A 9,644-nucleotide genomic window follows, 5' to 3' on the forward strand; every position below is an offset into this window, starting at 1 on the left:
TGGAAAATTGCAGCCATTTCATTGTGGGAGTAAAGCTATGTTCTTTTATTTTAAAGTGGATCCTTCACCTTCCAAAGGGCTAATTATGGTGCTGCCTACATGTTGCACTCACAGGCCCCAATTTCATCTTTTCATTAACCACCCCGGCAAATAACAAAATTGGGCCTGCACTCGGGAAGCATCTTCCTGATGGTCCCGTATAACAGGCAGGAGGGAGGCGACGATCACTCACTCGTGACTCTGTCCGTGTTTTCCATAATTGAGCCCCCCCAAGGACCTTGTCGGAGGCCCCTCCCCCGGCTCAGCCACGAGAAATTCAGGAAACAAAGCAGGTGGGCGGCAGGAGCAGAAGGAGGTCCCGGGAGGGCGACAGCCATGCCTATTAAGAGGCAAAAAAAAAACCCAAATGATGTTTATGGAGCATTTTTAATGTTGTAGGAGAATAAAAGCAGGATATACAATAGGTAGACAGTGTGATTTCAACTACGTTAAATGTATATGTATATATACACAAATATATTTATTTATATTCTGCAAATTAGGATGTATTAGCTCTAGAATATCATTATCTATCATTATGATATTTTAGTGTTAATACATATCATCTTACAGAATTCTTGAATATCCAAACATAAGAACTCAAGCCCAAAAGCTCACCAAAAGGAAGGAATCCAAAGCCGCCTCCTTGAGTTTTCAAGGACACCCTGAGAAAAAGGATTTCATTTTTTTTTTCTAGAAGCTGCTTCTCACCTTTTTTCTGCAAACCCTCTTAGCGGGGTTATTAATCCCCTTGAGAGATCTCAGCACCTTTCCATCTCGCCCGCTCCTCTCCCTAAGCCACTTCATCCCTCTCAGGACAAGCCTCCCTCGCCCGCACCCCCCCAGGGCACCAGCAACATCAGGCTATTTGGGAAATACTTGAGCCTCAAGGTTTGAAATTAAAAGGGGGGGGGGGGCTGCAGGATTGGCAGGAAAAGCTGCCAACGGAAGATCCAGCTTCAGCCTTTAGAGTGATAAGACCTGCCAAGCCCCAGGCACTGCCTGGCTCCTCTTATGAGGCAGGTACCCATGGCACTCTGGGTGTCCTGTTCTGCGCGTGCGCATGCGCAAGAGCATTCTCAGTCCCCTCTGTCCCTTGCATGCCACTAGTCTTGCTGTGTCGCCTACTCTTCAGCCGCTGTGCTCCGACTTACCTGAGTATCTCTGTCTCAAGATCCCTTAGACTTCCCACTGGCCTCACAGCCTGTCTTTTTAACAATTTCTGGAGCCCCAATACTGGAACCCCCTTTCTCACCGCTTTTGCAGAGAACTTAAAAAAGTTGTTTGATTAGCATGCAAAGAATTGAGAAAACTTTTTTTTTTTTTTTTTTTAACAATGCTTACCATCCAGCCTAGCAAAGGATGGGACAGCTAATAGGCCTATTAAGGCACCTTGTCCTTCTGCCCAAATGCAGAAACAGCTACTGTTTTAAAAATAGCATGCTTTCATCTTTCAAAGGAAATATGCCAACATTTTAACACTGGCTGCCTTTGGGTGGCAAGGAAAAGTTTGGTATTATTTATTTCTTTCTATTTCCTTAAATCTTTCAAATTGTCCATAGCCAGCATGAATTGCTTTATCATGATAAAATTCTTCCATGTAATATGCAACCTGCCTGATATCTGGTTTAATCTCCACAACAGCCTTAATAGGAAGATATTTATATGCCTATTTAGAGGTTCAGAGAGGTTAGGCAATTTGCTCAAGGTCACACAGGCAGATGTAGAAATCAAACTAGACCTTAGGCCCTCAGCCACTAAATCATGCTGTTTGTGCAGCAGCCCAGCTTGTGCTCATCCTGCAGGTGCAGAGTGGGCACGTGCCTGAAAGCTTACCAGGTTGCCTGGACTTCCTTGCCTGGCTCCCCACTGTACATGTGAGAGGTTCAGTACATTGAAACCCAGGAGGCTAGCCTTTCCTGGGGGTCGACTTTCCTATACTCGTCAACCTCAGAATTGGCCCTGGTGACCTCACCAGAGACCTATGGAACCTAGAAGTGGAATGTGACTTGTTTCACTTAATAACAACTTGGGAGGACATGACATAAGGAGCCAGCTCACACTTCTCCCCGTCCCTCCCTTTCCTCTGCCACAGGCAAGGTCCCTGTAGGGTTTAGTATCAGGTGTTCCCCAAAGGCTCCTGTGTGAGACAATGCGAGAAGGTTGAGAGGTGACATGATTGGGCTATGAGAGCCTTCACCTAATCAGTGCATTAATCCCCTGATAGGGATTGACTGAGTGGTAACTGTAGGCAGGTGGGGTGCAGCTGGAGGAGGTGGGTCCTTGGGGACAGTGCCTTCAGGGTATGTATTTTGTCCCTGGTGTGAAGAGGTTCTCTCTCTCTCCCTCCCTTTGTCCTTTCTTGTTGCTGTGTCCTGAGCCACTTTCCTCCACCACACCCTTCCCCCATGATGTTCTGCCCAGAACAATGGAGTCTGTCATCTGTGGACTGAGACCTCTGAAAAGATGAGTCCCAAGTAATCTTCCTCCTTTAAAATTGTTCTCATTGGGTCTTTTGGTCACAGCAGCAGAAACCCTGATTAAAACCGTCCCCAAGAAGATCCGTGTGCAAACGTGGGTTGAAGGATGGACAGGTGACCTGGGAAAGCACTAGACCTTTGTTTTCCTAAGCTGCTGGAGTGTGGGGTTGTTTGTTACCACTGTGGGACTTGATCTACACCGACTGACTTGATATATGTAAAGCTGCAAATGTAGAAGCAATTACTGGGCCTTTCCTAGTCCGCCATCCTGGAGGGCAGAGCAAGAGAGCCGTCTGCATTTCACCAAAGCATTAGTATGAGATTCCACTTGTCCTTTCTGAAAATGATCTTGGGACAATTATCTCCTCCTCCGGGGTGTACTTCCACAGCATGCTCTCTTGACGGGACAGGCTGTCAGAATCCGTCCCCATCACGGGCTCTGGATCTGCAGGCCAATTAGCGCGTGGCTCTGAGACATTATGGGACCATGTGGAGGGGAGCGCTTGGCCCGCTCTCCTCCCCTCCGGGGGCACAGAGCTCCCACCAGCGGCGTTCACAACTGGAGGCAGGAAGCTCACGGGCCATCTGGGCACAGCATGAAGCAATAAAGATGGACGGAAGAGAGACTGGGGGTAGTGCATCAATTACCACCTTGCGGTCTGAGAGCCAGAGAGCCACACGGCCTTTATAGACAATCTGTGCTCTCTGTGCCTTTAACAACTCTGCCTTCCAGGGGAAACGGTGACTTAACCCTCCAGCTGCAGGCTCGGACTGAAATGAGTAGCTGTTATCGCTGGGAAGCAGGCGGGAGAGGAAGCAGACACTGCCTCTGCCACCATATGAAGTGGTCAAGTGCTTTGGCAAAGAATCCCTGGGGGATGAAGATGGTCATCTCATCCCTCGGTGACTTAGCTGATCGCTCTGTCGATGACGGTTCCATCCAGTTTGCTCTTCCCTGAATTCTTTCCTTGGCTCTTTCCATACATAACTCCTTCCTTCTTCCCCTCACTCTGCCAGTGAGGACTCAGCACAGCATCGCTGGTGCTCTGCAGCCTGAGCGGCATGCAGAGGAGGTGCCGGCAAGTGGGGCAGGGCAGAGCCAGCAGGTGGAGGAAGGAGACCTGGCCACCACTCACATGTCCTGGTGGTCAAGCAACAAGGCTTGACCACCAGGACATGGATCAGGAGGGCTGCCTGGAGGAAGAGGTGAGACTTGATTCTGAGCTTTGATAATGAGCTTCCTGGGGACACAGTTACAAACAGATACAAAGGTATCTATGAACACCCACAAAAGAAACCGATTCTGGCTTAAAAGGAAAGGAGATTTGCAGGAAAACCTCTTGGAAGCTGAAGAGCCAGTCAGGAGGGCAGTCAGAAACCCAGCAGCTCTGGGTCCTGCGTGGCAGGAGCACCTCCCCGGTTCCACCAGGCCCTGCTCTGAAAACAGGTGGATGCCACCGCTTCTAGGGTCTTCATTCCTCTGCTCCATTTCTAGGACTGTCCCTCCCACTGGCTGGGGCATGGTCTAATGCCTTGGTACACAGTCCTGGCCAGACAGAATGGTGCTCTCCAGGACAGAAGGAGAAGACCAGGAGAAGCCCAGGGAGAAGTTTCTCTGAAGGAGATGGCCACCAGCATCCAATGCAGTCCAATGCAGGCCCCATAAAATGAAGATTTGCTCCCAGGCATGAGCAAGCTTCAGAGTGGAGGTGAAGACAGAAGCTAGAGGCTCTGAGTTCAGGATTCCCCGGAGGAGAGAAGGTGGGGACGGGGTGCTTGTTTGAGAAGTACAGATAAGAGGAGGTGCATGATGGGTTGTTAGAGAAGTCCCTGAATATGGCAAGGATTACTGCTAGGATAAAAGGAGGCACAGGGAAGAGGACAGGGCCAAGAGGCAGCAGGAAAGGGTGAGGGCCTGAGCAAGGGCTGGCCTTTGAACTGTGTCTTGGTCATTGCAGTTTGTCTTTGGCTGCTAAGAATTCTCCATCAATCAGCTTCTTGCTCTGTCGTTGGTCAGGAATATTATTCTAACCTTCATGATGACAGGGCTGAAGGATGACCAGATAGTTGGTAAAACAATTTTTTTTCTGGGTGAAATGAGGATGTTTCTAGAAGAGATTAGCATGTGAATCAGTAGACGGAGTGAAGAAGATCTGCCAATCTGAGTGGGCATCATCCAAGCTGTTAGGGGCTAGAACAGAACAAAATGGCAAGGGAAAGCGAATTCTCTCTCCCTCCTTGAGCTGGGACATCTATCTTTGACCTCAATGAAAGGGTTTCCCATTCTCCTGCCTCTGCCCCTAGAACTCACATGAGCAAACCCTCTGCTCCCATCTTACCCCTGCTCTGATCTCAGGCCTTCAGACTCAGACTAAATTACACCACCTGCATTCCTGTTTCTCCAGCTAGCAGAAGACAGACCCACCGTGGGACTTCCCTCCTTCCACCATCATGGGATCCGATTCCCATAAGAGATTCCCCCTCTTATGATCTCAGTATATTATCTTACTGGTTGCTCCTCGGGAGAGCCCTGTATAATAAAGCCCCAGTTTGACGATGAGTCCTTGTAGACAGAAACCATGGCTTTGTAAATAGAACAGGAACCGTGCTGCATAGAGAACTGCAAGAACAGCACTCTAGAACCAATTTGCATTATTGGATTGTGCAAGACTGGGTGTTCTGATACTCTACGACAGTATTTGGCCAAATCAAATTTTAATTTTCTTCTCATAAGAAGTCTGGGGAGAGGCAGTTGGTACAGCAGCTCCATGATGTACTTAACATATCAGGCTCCTTTTATTTACCCACTCACCCATCCCTTAGCAGATGGATTTGGACATCAGGCTTGCTACCTCACAGACTCAAGATGGCTGCTTGGTCTTATATCCACAGTCTAGACCAAAAGAAAGAAGAAGGAGAGGGACAGGGAGCTCCTGTGTTTGTAAAGCAAAACCTTCCTAGTTATCCCAAGTAGACTCCTATTTGCTTCTTATGGCCACCTGGGGCTGCCAGGAATCCACCTGTGGGGATTTTAATACCCTCTGGCTTCTCTGCATCCCTGTCTCCCTCCTAATAGCATCTTTCGGGGTTTCCTTCTGAGGGTGGCCTCTCTTCCACTATGTGAGTCTTAGTAGGTGAGGAAATTCAAAGGAGTCGGCAACACCTTCCTCAGGACAGCCAGGGGAGTGTGTACTAATGTGGTCAATCAGAGGGCCTCTCCTAGGACTGTCTAATGACTGAGAGATCATAAGAATGTCTAAGATCTGATCAGTACCCTGCAGTGACATCCCAACTGGACCATTTCTACTAAGAGCTCCTTCCTCAGGTTCTTGCTTTCTAGCTTTTCACGGCTCTTTCTAAGCCCTGATCTCCAATCTTCCTGTGCGTTCTGGGGTCCAATCCTACCAATAAAGCCTCTTCTATGGGGTGAGCAGAGACTGTGTTTGTTGATGGTATCAAACAGATGAACAAAACCCTAACAGTCCATCCCCATCACCGGCTTGCTGTGTGAGACCCTGAGAAAATCCTCTAACCTCTTTGGGTAACAATCTCTTCATCATAAAATGATGGCTTATTCTTTAAGTGTGACCGTTCTGAACAATTTTAAAATTCTGATCACTTACAGAAAGCCCTTTTGTACCAAATAGGCTCTAATGAACATCAAGATCTGCATTCAGGTTTTAGAGGCAAGGGTGGGATGTAAAAGCTCCATTAGGAAAGACAACGGAAGCCCTGGGGTGCAGCTGCTGGAGCATTCCTTAGACAATTAAGCCTAGGTAGACGCCAATCAGAATCCACTGAGCGCCAGAATGCAATGTTTTCATTAGCAAAGAGTATTCTGGCCATAATTTCCAGGGTCCACTTAAACTGCTATGATTTCAACTGTTCTTGGATCTAAGACCTCTTAATTACTCCATTGTAAAAGATGTTTTTAGGGGGCATTTGTTTTCCATCTGAATGCCTCTTTTGCAGCAAAACTTCAGCATAAAGGGAAGAGACCTCTGTAAACTCAGTCCACACCTTCAAGGAAAAAAAAATGTTTTCTTAGAACAGCAAAGTGGCCCCAGTTTGGCCTTATGTTCTAGCAAAAGCTCATTGCTTAGCTGCATTTAATAATCCATGAAACATTTCTATTAACTTTAGTGTGTATGAATTGTGTGACTGCAATATGGGTAAAATAAAATTTAAAAAAAAGTGAGAGAGAAGCAGGAATACAAAATATGCAGAAAATGAAAATAAGTGAGATCTTAAATATTTGATCAAGGCCTTCCCTTTTCAGGTAGCCAGTTACCATCTTGGGCTCTCGAATGCCTACAAAAGCCACGGAACACCATTCTGAATTATTCAAATGACAAGGGGAAACTTTTTTTCTTTTTACTACTTTTAAAAAAGCGTGTAGCCTTTCAAGCTAACCTTTACTTAAATATTTAACACAGACAAGGGGTCAAATAGAAAATAGCAAAATTTCTCAGTCAAATACTCAACCTGTAATTACGAATCGGTTTAGATAATGCAGTCCAGCCAAACTCCCTTTGGCCTTTTTCTGTGTTCTAACAATTCTTTCCGGAGTGAGGAATCCAGCCTAGCTTACTTGAAAGCTTGCATCCTAGAATGCTTTTAATCTACGTATTCACTGATTTTTTTTTCCATTCAATTCTGTTCTTTCACTTGTTTTTTTTTTTTTCATTCATTCGACAAATATTTTTTGAATACCCACCAGGAGCCCGGCACTCATCTGGATGTGGAGATACATCCAGAAATAAAATATATGATAAAGACTCAGCTCCTGGGGCTGGGGATATGGCTCAAGCGGTAGCGCGCTCACCTGGCATGCGTGCGGCCCGGGTTCGATTCTCAGCACCACATACAAACAAAGATGTTGTGTCTGCCGAAAACTAAAAAATAAATAAATAAATACTAAAATTCTCTCTCTTTCTCTCCCTCTCTCTCTCACTCTCTCTTTAAAAAAAGACTCAGCTCCTTTGGACCTTATGCTTAAGTGAGGGAAACAGACAATAAATAAAAATATACTCTAATAACAAATAAGAAGTACTCTGAAAGGGGTGGTGTGTGGGAGTGCCTCTGGTTTTTGGCAGGTGGAGTTTCAGAAGGCTGATGAACTGGGCAAGCTGTCTTGAGACTAAGGGGATGTGTCCTGTCAGTGAGTGACAACAGCAACACCGCTATGGGGTACAAGTATGCCCAGGGCATCTGTTATGGCTTGGAGATGAGGTGTCCTCCCAGAGCTCCTACTTGCACGTGACTATTTGTCTTGAGACCTGCTTCTGGGGGACTCGATCTCACCCATCTTCTACATAAAGTCCTTCTCCTTTCTCAGAGCCATCACCTAGGCACCTTCCTTAAGCTATAATGGCAAATAGGATCCAGGAGAAATTAAACTTACTAATAAGGGAGAGGACCAAAAATTCTAACCCCATCATACCCAGGATCCAGTTGCTGCCTGTGATTGTAAGCAAAGAACATTGCTCACATGTAGGTATTTTCCCTTCTGAATGTTAGGAGTCAGGGGTCTCCAGAATGGATTTCTCAGCCACTGCCTCTTTCTCACCCAGGTTAGGTAAAGTTTGGCTGTTACATGAGGTTCCTATCTCCTATAATAAGTGGTCACTATCTCTTGCCCAGGAAGCCAGGCTCCTTCTAGAGCAAGCCTTGATCTTCACTAGCCCAGAAAAGAAAGCTTTGATTCATGGGGTCTAATTGCCCAGTCTTTCCTTCCCTGGCCTAGGGTCCTGACTCATAATGACCTGGCCTCTGATTTTAATCTGAGAGCTCCTACCAATCCATCATGCCACAGGCTACACAGAGATGCTTAGAAATCCCCAAGCTCTCATAGCGCTCCTGCCATGCTGGGACATAAACTGACTTAATAAAGAAGAACCAAAGATCATTATTCTTGTATACTTAGATGTTAAGCTACTTAATTCTCCCCCAAAGCTAGTTGGGGGGAGAATTCAATTACAGTGAAGGAAACTGAGGCTTGGAAAGGTAAAGCGACTTGCCCCAGTTCATCAGATGGGAGAGAGGGATCCACAAGGCATGGACACCGCATTTTCAGCCTGAGTGGGAAGCACCCTTCCTCTGGGTACTTACTGGGTGGTAGCTGGGTGCTCCCTGTGCTTGGAGGTCACTGTTCCTGCCCAACTAACCTCATGAGAACACTCTGAGGATCTGTTGACAAGAGAGTCAGGACCTACATGAGCTTCCAGAAGCACTCCCCATCCTCAGGTGAGGGCCTGGCATTGTAGTTAGGAATACAAACCTTGACATCATCCTTGATTTTTTTTTTTGAATAGTCCAATTCACTCCTTTAGGAAATCCGATTGGCAGAAACTGGTGAGTCTTGACCTTCCAGACCCTCGCAGCAAGTCCCTTGTGAGTGTCAGGAGTTTTAGAGGGTTTGGGGGTGGGGAGCAGAGAGGCCAGACTGCATTAGGGAAGCAAATTAGAGACCCATATTACCTAAGAAGATCTGAGAGGCTTAGGACCTGAATCTCCCAGGCCCTAGGCTTTTGAGGTCAATTCTTTTTTTAATTCTAAATAAATTTTCCCTTGCTGGTCCTAGCTCTGTATTTTTTTTTTTCCTAAAACTGCCCTTCTCCATCCCCCACAATTGTGTAAGCTCAGGCCCCAGAAAAACCTTCATGCACTCCTGGTTTGAGGTTTCAGCCCTCAGAGGGCAGGGCTGGAGAACAGAGGTGTAAATTTGTCAGGAGAAGGAAGCAGGGGCGCAGTAAGAGAGTAAATTCTCATCTAACATGGCAGAAAGTCAATAGATAAATCAAGAAATCGCTATGTAAGCTTATTTTTTTTTAGCGACAAGGGGTGGCCACCAGAAGAACTAAACGAAGGAAATGATAAAAAGGGTTGTGGGTGAGAAGCAAGGGCGAGAGGCCTGTTGCTTCCATTAGAAGCACATTACAGGCAATCATTTTATTTTGTAAAAAGTGCTCATGCATACTTTGATATACTTTGTAATTCAGCCCTAAAAAAAAAAAAAAAGAAAGTAAAGTGAAAATGAGAAAGAAATGGAATACAAAATATAGGAAAATAAAAAGCAAACTCAGGTTGGGATTCAGGGCAGGAGCGCGGGGGCGGGTGGGGGTG

The sequence above is a fragment of the Marmota marmota genome, unplaced genomic scaffold (genome assembly GCF_001458135.2).
Source record: "Marmota marmota marmota unplaced genomic scaffold, marMar, whole genome shotgun sequence".
NCBI classification, from domain to species: Eukaryota; Metazoa; Chordata; class Mammalia; order Rodentia; family Sciuridae; genus Marmota; species Marmota marmota.